This window comes from Drosophila serrata, unplaced genomic scaffold, assembly GCF_035046125.1.
Source record: "Drosophila serrata isolate PLE 108 unplaced genomic scaffold, ASM3504612v1 contig_172, whole genome shotgun sequence".
In the NCBI taxonomy this organism is placed as follows: domain Eukaryota; kingdom Metazoa; phylum Arthropoda; class Insecta; order Diptera; family Drosophilidae; genus Drosophila; species Drosophila serrata.
The window spans coordinates 131,111-143,652 of NW_028257070.1; the positions used below are offsets into that span (position 1 = coordinate 131,111).

The 12,542-nt window shown below is 41.8% G+C and overlaps 1 protein-coding gene across 6 annotated transcripts in view; it reads left to right on the forward strand.

The window, feature by feature from the left end:
- The window catches only part of klar (klarsicht), a 128,707-nt gene that overhangs the window by 56,679 nt on the left and 59,486 nt on the right, over positions 1-12,542 (forward strand). Inside the window, exon 1 of one of the 6 annotated variants that reach the window (XM_086827455.1) lies at positions 8,372-9,339. The exons of 4 other annotated variants lie outside the window; for them this stretch is intronic. The gene's annotated coding sequence lies outside the window, so the exon portion shown is untranslated. Of the gene's footprint in view, positions 1-8,371; positions 9,340-12,542 lie in introns of those variants that run through there. One more of the 6 variants, XM_086827454.1, reaches the window with a different exon arrangement.

The window sequence follows — 12,542 nt, forward strand, 5'->3', positions numbered from 1 at the left end:
TGGCCTTTCTTCTCGGCTACGTCAATGACTATCATCGTCATTAAGGCAAAATCCGCAGAGCCCCCAAAGACAATCTGATCGATTTATGCAAATGATCCTTTAATCTAGGAGTAAGCCCCTCTGCCATCGCACAGAATAACAATTCGTCATTATGGCAAACAAAGATCCAAGACGATGGCACAGACGGAGTTTTCACCTCCATCCGATGCTCGGAGCATCTAATGATGTTTACCTAATGTATCCTGATCCGTTGTGATCCGCTTGTAATCAATCCCCTATCCCAGCCAGGGGCAAGTTCAAGCTGCCATCGCCACCGCCACCGCCACGATAGTCGCGTCTCATCCTTTCCACTCCAGGTGGAGGCCTGGCTTGAGTGGGTGGCTCATCACATCCCATCACGTCAGATCGCGAGGATCTTTATGATCTTTATGGGGGATCTACCGTTATTCCAGGCGCAGCTGCAAATGTAAAACGAGTCAAATAAGAGGCGACTTCAACACTCCACGTCGGCCTTAATGCAAAGTGCTGCTGAAGAGAATGCGTGGGTGGGCCCACATGGCAAGACAACAGCCACTTCGGGACTTTAGCAAAAGCCACAGCAAGAGCTACAGTTCCAGCTCCACTTTGGGCTCAACACTTGCCAAAAAATAGTATTAAGTCCAATTGCAATAATGAACATTATTAACTGATTACAAACCTATTAATCAGTGTAGGAAAATTCACATTTTCTTATAAAGAAACTCTGGGAAAGTCTAGAAAAACTCAAGAGAGCTGTAGGAAACTCTGAACAAAACTCTAAAGTAAATTAATTTTCACAGTGAGAGATTTGTGCTTCATTAACACTCGCCAGCCTGGCTCGTTTGCCGGAGTGGTGCGGGCTCATTTTGTTTGCCGCAGTTTTTGACACCAAACTTGGCGTCACTTCAAAGCCCTGGCGATTAATCTTAAGCGGAGGGTATGGGAGCTGGGAGCTGGGAGCTGTATCCCGGGTAGCCTGAGAGCTGCAGAGCTGGGTAGAAATATATTCCAGATCCGGTCGTGTCTGCAATTTGCAGGCATTTTGTTTTGCATTATCCGAGATTCTTTGCTCTGGCACAGCGAACAACAAGCGACTCATTTGCCACTTTCCACCACACTTCACTCCCTTAGAGAGGGGGAAGCATTTCCCCGGGAGGGAGAGAGCTGTGAGCGGTGAGCTTTAGCCGCAAATGGAGGAGCCGCCTCATAAATCATAGCCCAGGCCAGGTGGGCGGCGTCCTCCGACGTCCATTATGTGGCAAGAAGTGTGCGCAGGCGCAGGAGCAGCTCCAGGTCTCCCTCTCCCTCTCCGGCTGGCTTTTCCCCCAACTCATTGTCAGTTGCAAAAGTGCCAACAAAATTGAACAAACTTCACGGGTGATTTGGGGCTTGAGATTTGGCCAGGCTTACTCCACATTGTCCGCAACAGATTGCCCGATTGCCTGATTGTGGAGCACTGGGTCAAGTCATTCAGTCAGTCAGTCATTCAGGCAGTCAGTCACTCAGCCATTCAGTCGGTGAATTGAAGTGTGAAATTCTATGGAAATTGCTTCATTGTTCGCTGATTGAAATCAATTTGACGTGCGAAAGAGATCCAGAGATCCAGTCTAGCGGATATCTCGTTAATCGCTGGAGTTCAAGAGATCAGCAGGCGTACTCTGTAGGAAGTGTGCCTCGGACAATTTGTATATGATTAGGATTGGGCAATAATTGCAGGCGAAGGAGGAGGAGGAGTGGGAGTCCCCGAAGGTGAGTGGGTATCAGAGATTTGGATGATGGTGGCAAAATGTTAGTCGGTTAGTCGATTGGGTAACCTCTCGCGTCTCTGGCCAGCCGTCATAAAATGTGAGGGCTTAGGGGTCAGTTAGGTAGTCTTCGAAATGGGTTCAGGGATCACTGGAGTTTGCTTAGAAGTTGCCTTGAAAATGGCTCAATCCGGACTGAGCTATAATTTACGATGATTTTAAAGAGGGGAGAGGAGAGCTCGAGACGAAATGGGATTTATGGTCTAAAAATATGTATTCTTATAGAGTTCCGGTTGAATTAAGGTTGTTTACTTAAAAAGTAAAGTAAAGTAAGAATGGGAAATGGAACATTTTTAAGGGTTTCAAGTAGTTTTCCTTTAACATTTCTTATAATAAAGTGCCATATAAAAACATGCTAGCGTTACACATCTTATACCTATGGTCAAACTATGCTCAATTTTAAATTGATTTTCTCACCTCGAAACGATCTCAATTAAAGAAAAGTAGGATATTTTCCACGATTTCCTGCCTTTCCAGACTTTGTGTGTGCATTAGTTTTGGGTCATCTCGCATACTTTCGAAGATCTAGATTTACACCATTCGTTAGGCATCTCTGTCTTATGCAACATTCGAACAGAAAGCGTTGCCAATTATCAAATTACCATCGTGCGGCCAGGCCAAAGGCAGTTTCTTTCCTCCGAAGACGAAGACGAAGACGAAGACTCCTCTTCGAAGTCTTCCCCTGTTTGATTTTGATTTCTTCTGCTGCTCTACGGTGCTCACCTTTATGGTCCAATCGATCAGAGCCAATGGGCAATAACTTTGCGGCCAACGCAATGCGGCTGCAGTTCTGCACTTTGATTATTATTTTCATTGCCTCGACTGAGTTTGGGGGCCCAGGGCCTATCTATATATATTTTTTTGTATGATGGAAGCCCCCTGTCCATATCTTTTCACCGCCTCTTTGTTGTTTGTTTGCTGCCGTTTGCTTTTCTTTTCCCATTCTTTCACCGCAGAGAGCTGTGAACAGAGGCCGCTGAAATTGGTCGGGAAAATGCGGAAAATGATTTCGGCCGCGCTGCAAAACGATGCCTTCAAATGCTGGAAAATGGAAAACGCATTTGCTGTTATCATTTGCCGCTCATCTGCCGAGAACATGAACATGAAAGTTGTTGTCGTCTCGCAGAAGAGCTGAAGAACTCGAGAGCTCTAAGATCTCTTTCGATACTCGGAAAGAAGTGTTGTGTTTTCTGTGGCACTCGACGGGGGAAAGTGAGTCCGTAAATCTGCGGGATTACAAGTTTGCGATGCACTATGAGTTATTGCAATTCGAAAGACAATTACCAATGAAATATAATTTGGGAGAAAACTTTCACGAGTTACCAATGAATCATAGAGAATAAAACTGGCTCTGTCTCGGTTTATCTCTTAATTTGTCTCGTAGAAAAGAAGAATTTCTGTTATTACTTCTTAAGAGTATTTATCGCTTCGCAGAGGAAATCGTTTTCTGTATCCTTGTTGCCAGAGCCTGGCTCACATTTCCTTTTTCCAACAACGGCCGCCAAGTTGGCCAGCAGCAGCAAAAGCAATTCACTTTTTCTGTTTATCTTGAGTGGAAATTTAAGTTATATTCTCTGACAGAGAATGGGAAAAGTGGATTCTCGGGTAGAGTCTTCATAGCTCTCCACTGCAACCGCCCAACTTTCGCATGGTTCATAAAAATCGGAGCATAAAATCTTAACAATTAGAAATCTAGCTGGGCTGTTGCTGCTACTGTTGCCAGTTTCCTGCAGTCCAAGGCTTTCCTCTGCCAGGCTGACACTGGCCCAGCGTGTGGGTGGAGAAAGCAACTGTTTTGTGGTTTGAACTCCAAGAAAATAAATAGAAAAAAATAAAATACAGCAAAACAGGGAGACAAAAGCAGGCAAAACTGTAAATGCTGTCATCAATTAGGCTTGCAACCTCAATGGGGTTGCAACGGGTGCAACGGGGACCTCGGCTCGGTTCAGAGCGGACTCAAGCACGGGACCTTGCGCTTCAAACTTCAATTAAATGCTGAAAGTCGTGCATAGACAATATTTATCAATCACCATTATTCTAACTGTATCTCTCGCTTCGCCAAGACGAACGACGAACTCCACTGAAGCAAACTGAAGTGAACCGAACCAAAATGAACTGAACTGAACTGAGCGACAACGCTGAGAGGCTTCGCAAGGTATTTAAAAGGTAGCTCAATTTAGAGATGACACTTGGTTTTGGGTGAGAGAGAGAGAGTTCAGAGTTAATTAGAACTTATATTCCATTATCTCTTGGACAAGCTATTGTGCTCAGCCTGGGAAAGTGTGGTATATTGACTTATCTGAATAACGTAGCTCAATCAAGAAATGATTATTATTCTATGCATAACCATATTAATTCAATTAACTAAAATAGTTGAGATATTCATTAGACCTTAGAGATCTCTGTTTGTATTACTTACTCATTACCTGATACCTGAAGTAAACTATATCAACAGATCAGCCAACGTAAAGGCTCTCGAAGGCTGTTCTGTTTACTTTTCCCCCTATCGTGTCACGCACCCATCTCTCCATCTGCAACATTGCAGAGTTGCAACTCATAACGAACGCAGGGTTCACGTGCAGTTCAGTAGAACGAGCGGTGTCAGAGAGCTAGAGGAGAAGTTGGAGCTGGAACTGGAGCTGGAGGAGGTGATTGGTGATTGGTGATCGGGAGTGGGATCCCGACTGGGAGACTGTAGACAGAGAACCGAGGTGGCTCAGTGGGTAAACGGTGGCTCCGGCGGCTCCTTGTGTCGCACTGTGGCACTAGCAGCAAGTTGCAAGAGTGCCTCTGCATTGGGTCCGGTGCATGCAACAATGAACTCGCAACTTTTTAACTGTTTTCATCGTCGTCGCCGTCGTCTGTTTGCGATTTGTGAAAGCTTCTGGCTTCTACTTCTGTTTCTGTTGCTGTTTCTGTTTCTGTTAGCCGTCTTGCAGAATAAGTCTATTGGAGTGGTTGGAATTGGTAGTGGAAGTGGTCTTTGGTCTATGGTCTCTGGTCCCTGGTCTTGGTTTGTGGTCGTTACGGCTCAGTGGCTCAATGGCGCGGTGGCTCAGTGGTTCACTAGCTCAGTGGCTGTTGGCCTGGCCAACAAACAAACGCAAACAGAACGCAAACACGGCGTCGGCAATGCATAAATTGTGCGCAGCGCAAAGGCCACGAAAGAGGCGACATTTCGGCTAGACCAAAAAGCAGGCTGGCTTGGACTGAAAAGTAGCTCAGATTCGCACAGCCGAAGAGAGATGCAGATATGCTGATTTTATGCTAAACGCAAAGTTTGGGGAATACACTTCTCCCCACTTCCAACTAATTGTGCCTTAGATCATATCTCGGAAAATGCATCTAAATAAATGGCCTCCGAGTGACCCAGTTAAATTATCGCGATCTCAAAGATCTCTTAGATCCCAGAGTGGAGCATCCGGAACGCATATCCATTAGAAGCCAACTCCCCAATCATTTTGCGCATCATTTTGTTAAACAAATCTTTCCCAACACTCTTTCCCCCTTCCTGGTTTTCAGGTAAGCAAAATGTCCAACTTTTACCCACAGCTGATCGGTCTTAAAGCGTTTTATATTTATATTTATATACGAGAGCATAGTTTATATTGCCACGTAAGTAGCACAGCCATAAATCAGGCAAACATCTGGGGACTGTGGCATTCGAGGTCTGGAGAGGGGAGCCCGAGGCCGCTTACCCAGCTCTGATGATGTCAATATTATTATGCAAAGCCCTTCAAGCCTGGACAGCATGTACGATGCTACAGTTTGAAGTGTGTGGGGGAGATATGGCCATAAAACTATCGGAAGTCAGGGATAAATTAGTTGCGGAAGTCGATAAATGTCATAACTTTACAACCTTAACTGATGTTTTATGGTACCGCAGCAGGATTCTATTAACTATAGTTAGTTATTAACTATATGTTAGTTATGAGCCTAACCTAAAATCAAATAAGCTACCAGTGAAAAATATTTGATTTAAGACATGGTCTTTGAAAAGATCTATGTCAAATCAAGTTTTCTATTTACTTTGAAGGACCAGCAATTCTCAGATACCTCTTTATCCCTATGAGTGCTCAATTTTTCCTCCAAACAACCATTTACTATAAAGTATATTATATTTTTCAACCTAAATCTAGGCTTATGTATTTCCTTTAAGTATGCTTTAAATTTTGTCTGAAAACACATCCAGATCTGACTTGTTTTAATTATCTAATGGATGCAATTAATCTACCATCGATTTTGAATAGTTCCCTTTCAAATCTATAGACTTATTACATTAATTTCCCTTTCGAAGCGATAGTTGCCGTCGCTAACTGGTCCACCTTCGCGATACCGATAGCTCCGTCTCGAATTTCCGCTCATCCCAGGGCCATGTAATTGACCGATCTTGGGCCAATTTCGGATCGCATCTGAGAGACAGGGCTTTGACAAATGACCGAAAATGCATCAAAGTTTTATTGAGATTTCCCTTTCGGTAAGGCAAGACTTTCAAGCTTTACGGTTTGCCCTTTTTCGTTTCTCGAAACGAATTTTACGCATTATTTTTATTCAACGTTGATCGCGCGGTGGACGGAGGGGGGAAATTAATGTGTGCCGAAACCAGGAAATGTTTTTGTGCAATGTTTTACAGGGCATTATAAATAATTGGTCTTGTTATGAAATTTACATAAATTTGATTACGGTTTCTGCTTACGGGCCCTTCGAGCAGCTCGAGGAGATTCTTTGGCGTCTTCTCGATTTTGCTGCCCTGGCTTCTGCTTCTGCTGGCATCCATCATTTGTCAAATCAAATTATGCTTTATTTTTCGTGTGTTTTTCGTTTTACCTTTGTCTTAACATTTTCGCATTTTGTGCTGTCACCGCCCGAGGCTAGAGATGCCGAAATATCGAAATTTTGTTGGCCCTTTTCAGAGAGAGTTAAAAAATTGCCGCCCAGTCGGGGGAGATTAATCAGTTTGCAGGCAAAATATCTATATCTGAAGATATATGTTATATGTGTACAGTTTTTCGACTGTTATGTGCTGTTATGCGTGGACTTGATTAATTTGCTGCGATCATAGACGAGTTGATAGTTGAGGATCATTAATAAATCCGAGGGAAGGGTTCAAGGTGTGGTGATTATGCAAAAATGGGCGGGTTTTTTATAGGATTTCAGTGTCTGAAATGACACTAAGCCATTGTCTCCATTGTTGGATCAGTTATAACCTCTGGATATTTCAAAAGAATTACCTAATCTCTGTCACTAATTACTGTGGAGGGTCAAGAAATGTTTTAATTGATGATCTCAATCATTAGAATTCTGGTTACAGTATTGGAAAGTACTTGGATAATAAATAATTAAAGGTGTAAGGAGTCGTTTTCAGTATCTTACGACCTATCCAACTTCCTGGTTGCTTTTAGGACCCCTTCTGTGAGCCAATAAACTCACATCTTTCTTTATAATCATGTTAAAAACACACTATTTCCCCAACATTCTAATTGGTTTAGCACCTTGCTATTAATGCAAAGTCAGTGACCTTTTGGCCTGTCCTGGGAAGCGGCATTCGCCGTTTCTCTCCTCACTTCTTCCTACATATGGATTTTCCTGCTGTTGTGTATTTTCGCCTTTGTTAATTTGCGAAATTCTTGCCGTGCCAACCACTGAGTTAGCACCCACATATGAACAAACAACGCCAAAAGTCAAGACAGAAGTAGTGTTGCTGTTGGCAATTATCGAAACTGTTTCCTTGATTTTGGCTTGGTTTCCGCGGGCCAAGAGCTGGCTGGTACCAACCAGTGGAAATGCCGATTAGACGCCCTTCTCAGGTGAAGAGCTTCTGTTTTAGTAAAACCCTATAATCTAAAGCTTTTTTTGTGGAATATAATAGGAGAAAGCATTTGATTTAGCTACTTTCGGAAAAGGGAGTGTAACTTTTATATAAAGCATAAATAAATAAATAAGCATCTTTATATATTATTTAGGAAATTTAGAAATTTTAAATATTTGTTTTTTTTTTTCGTTTTTGACAAATACATAATTATTTAATCAATTTATATTAATTAAATAACCGTCAAAAAACGTAACAAATTCAAACATAAATTCTTGCAACATCTCAAGTAAATAATGTTAATGTTGCCCGCTTCTCTATGTGTTGCTGCAACATGTTGCCACTGAATTCGCCTCAAACCGGGGCGAAGCGAGTGCGGCGAATGTAGCTGCACGCGGCAACCCGACGAAGAGTCGGAGCGGCAAAAGTATCTGCTGTGTGTAACTTTAATGTGAGTGCATACAAAATAAGGTAACAGTAATTATAAATCAAGGATCATATATTCTTGAAAAATAATTTATATTCTTTTTAAAAACCGCCAAATAACGTAAAAAAATGCATAAACAAATCGTTGAAAGATCTCAAGTAAACAAAAGTAAATGTTTCCCGCTTCTCTGCTGGTTTAGCTGCAACATGTTGCCGCCGTCGCCACTGAATTCGCCTCAAACCGGCGCGAAGCGTGTGCGGCGAATGTATCTGCGGCAAAGCAGAGTCGTGCAGCAAAAGTATCTGCGCAGCGAGCTCTCGCCTCAGTAACTCGGGTCCGCCACAGAAACAGGCATCGTCACCGCAGCGCAGACTATTTTCTGCCGGCGAAAACAAACATGAAACGCGCGCCAAGCGTCGCTCAGATAAATATGATCAATGATCAGTGAAAATGCAAAGGAGATCAATCAGACAAAAGTGCGAAAGTGAGGTGGAGTGATTAAAGTTGCATACGCATAATTCCGTAATTGTAATCAAAAATTCAATAACCGGCATTTGAATTTGCTCTCTGAAACGTGTCTAGAGACTGCCAAACTCCTTCACACAAATACTTGTACTGACTGAGCGCATACACTTATACGGGCACAGAACAAACTTCGAAATACACAAACATATAGCCGAGATATATCACAAGCCAAGTGCCGCCTGCCGCCTGCATTTTTGAACAGAGAAGCCCGCGTTCCGTCCGCGTTTCGTCGACGCTCCGTTGCGTCCCCTCCACAACGTTCTCGCGTCAGTGTTTGTATTTTATTTATTTGTGTTGGTTTCTACCCCAACTCCGGCGTATCTGTGTGAGAGCTGCAGCTGTAGCTGTGCCAACTGTGTATCTGTGAGTGCGCAAAACACTGGGACGACCAAAAGGTAAACTACCTACTTTGCCTGCTTGCTGTTGTTGTTGGCCCTCGAGTCCGAAAAGCAGCCGCAAAAGTGTACGAAAAACATACCGAAAATGCGAGGAGTGCGGCAACAACAACAGAGAAACAGAAGACAGAGATAGAGACAGAGACAGAGAGGGAGAGAGGAATCTCCGACATATGGAAGATATTGTACAAACACATTAAAGAATCTCCGATCTCGGGACGAGAGTGTGCTCTGATTTACAGCCTCCGAGGCACTTCCTCTTTATCAGCATCTGTGCCTGCGTCTTCTTCTTCTTCTGGATATTATTCCTTCTTCAATTCTTTCACCGAATTGGATTTTAACTCATCCCAAAACATTCGGGTACGTCTTCATATACATACTTAATACTCGAATTTATTGCGCTTGCTAAAGGGTATTATGAGTATTGGAAGGGAAATATCTGTACATTACTTTGAAATATTTAAAACCTATAAATAAATATGGAGTATCTAAACCTTCTATAAGTAACAAAAATCACGTGGTTAGTGTATGAATTAAAAGCGTTTCTGTTGTATTCTACAAGTATCTTAAATACAATGGTTGTTGGTAGTCTTTAACAGTGCTTGACATGCACTACAAAGATATATGCAGCTAATTTAAAAAAAATGCAAGAAATCAGCTTTTAAATATTTTCAGTGTTTCTTAATTTAAAATATAATTCATAAATCCCTCGCCTTGTACTCCCCTCTATGGCTTTTCTGAGCATTTAGCAGTTTTTATTTATTATGCCAGTTCATTTTCCACAAGTATAATAAATTAATAAAAAAAAGGAAATATTTGCTCTCAACTCTCAGTTCTGCTGGGTTAGTTTGCCGCCACTGCTAATGATTGTTCCAACGACGACGACGGGTAGCTCGAGTCGTGAGTTGTTTTATTTGCCTCGCTCTTTTTGCTCTTCTATACATATATACAAAATCATGTGTGAGCAATTTTAATTATAAAAGTGACAAAAAGCAAACCAAGAGATATATCTGCGCGTGTGTATATATCTTTTGTAGGGGGGGTCTCAAGCTAGCTAGCTAGCCGGCAATTTAGGCAACATTATTGCTGACTGCAGGAAAAGCACGGGGGAAATACATATAAATATATATATATATATATACATAAGAGAACCAGAAGAAGAGGCCAATTTATAGTTTTTTATGTGTATTCATGGCGGGGCATTTTTGAGTTGCTTAATTATGTGGGAAAGATGCTAAAACGCCAAACGAGAATATAGGTTACGATCGCGGGAAGGAAGTAAACACAATGATATGCATTCGTAACTCGCATAAAAATCCAAATAAAGTTCTAGATTTGTTTATCTCACCCCAAATGAGCACAAATTGAGGTGGATCACAGTAAATAAATAGTATCCGTATCTATAGATAACTCTTAATAAAATAGGAACACATTTTATTGGAGCATTCGTAGAATGAGAACACATTGTGTATTTATTTTCTTGGTTTTATTATAAGCAAACTAAACCTATATTCATAAAAATCAACCAGTTGTTTTCTTAAAAACACAATAGCCTTGATTAAAGCATTGATTTTCTGCCGTTTTTTAATACCATATGCTGGCAATTGAATATCCGCGGTAATTCGATAAACGTTTCGGTAATTTTTGAATCCCCCAAAGCGGAGTTCGCTTTCCCAGCTTAACCCTTAACACCTAACCATTGACTGCAGTGCAACCCCAAAAGCTGTAGTATTTCTAGAGCCAGGCAAGGCTTTAAGCATATGCGGTTTGGCTGGCACAAAAATTCTCCACATCCTGTTGCATTTAAAGTCCTTGCAAAATCACCCTGGAACAGGCAGCAGTTTGTGATAGTTGGAGAGAAGTTGTGCAGCTGCTCGAAATGATGATTCTCAGTCCTTCCTGATGACTATTGCGTGTTTTGGTTTCCGGCGAGGGTTGGCCTCGTTCCATTGTTGTTATTGGTACAACAAACCGAACCAATTTAATTTGATGGTCGGTCCCCTTAACCTGCAAGTAAGGAAGAAAAAAACATTGAGGGAGAGACATGGCCTGGAGGTGTCTGGTGGTTGGTTTTCCTAGGCCAGGATCCATCACCGACCGAAGTAAATCCATTGATTATTTTATTACCACTCCCCATGTTGTTGCTTTTGGTGGAAAATTCGATATAGAACTTGTCATCGCGCCACAAGTTGTTGCCCTTTCCCTTTACACTCTTTCAACTCTCTGTTTCCCTCTGTTCACTAATTTTCGTGGTCTGCCTTTTCGTCTTTATCAGCTGCTGTTTATCGGCCTCTTCTTATTGAATACTCTGTGGCCAGAAGACAACTCGTGCCTCGAATCTGTCTTCGGTCCTCAGTCCCCTTAGTTCTCAAGTCTCAAGTCTCAGGTCTCAGCTCTCAGTTTTTGGTTTTCTGTTTTTCAGTTTTTCAGTTTTCGGCCTCTGTCCCCAGAATTGATTTCGTTAAGTTGGGCAAAAACGTGTTTCGGCTTTTTGGCCGAAAACAAACTCGTTTTAAGGACGTTCTGAGATGCTTGAGATGCTTTTTTCTGGCTTCTGTATATATCTAAATTCTCGGATGTGTGTTTACATTTTATGACTCACTTTGCAAAGGTTTTTTAGTTGGAAAGGAGATATAAAATATGGGATAATAGTCAACAGCTGTTGCCGGATTTTGATTGAAATTGCAGGTGCTATTCAAGGATTTAATCGCTGTGGCCTCGTGTCAAAAAAACAACGGCAAGTTTTGCTGACTGATAATTAATATAAAAACATTTTGTAACAGTTGTTTCTTAAAGAAACTCGTACAATCTGCACTATTACTCGATGAAGTATAATCTTTCATTGGCAAGATAGAAATCTATTTGTGTGTTCTATCTTAAATAAATGTGCTTCCCGCTATCAAAAATATAAATTGGCTTTTTGTGATTACGAGACAATCTTTAACTATGACGTAAATGATAACTACTAATGTTTAATAATGACTGCAGTGGTTTACCTACATAGGAACTTTGTAGTAAAATAAGTTTCACGAACGGCTTCCTTTCAGCTCATAGTTTTTTGGATAGGAATGGCTACCAGAACAATTATTTATTATATTTCAACCAATTTACGACAATAAAGAAGTTTTCATATCCAAGCCAAGACAGCTCTGTCTCTTGTGCAACATCATACTTCTCCTTAATGGCTTCCTCTTCTCAGGCTTTCCGCTAGAGTTTTCCCCCAATATAAAGCCCAGGTCGGTTTCAATTACCATCATGCATGTCTCTCCAGGCAGTATTCCACACTCCACCCTTTGTCCTAACCTCCGTCTTAATTGCGTATTTCTCTAGCCCTAACCCCTCACAAAAAAAGTAATGACAACCTCATCCTAGACCTCGTCTATCCTCAGCCTCATCCTCCTTCTGAATCCCATTGCTGAACCCCAACCATGTGCCCAACACGTGTCCATCTCAAAGAAGTTTTCCGTCATTTGCAGAAATGAAAAACATTTCCAGTTTTTCTTCAAAAGAGAAGAGAATGAATGCTTTTTTCTCTCGAAATGATGCTACACTGCAGCCTGAAG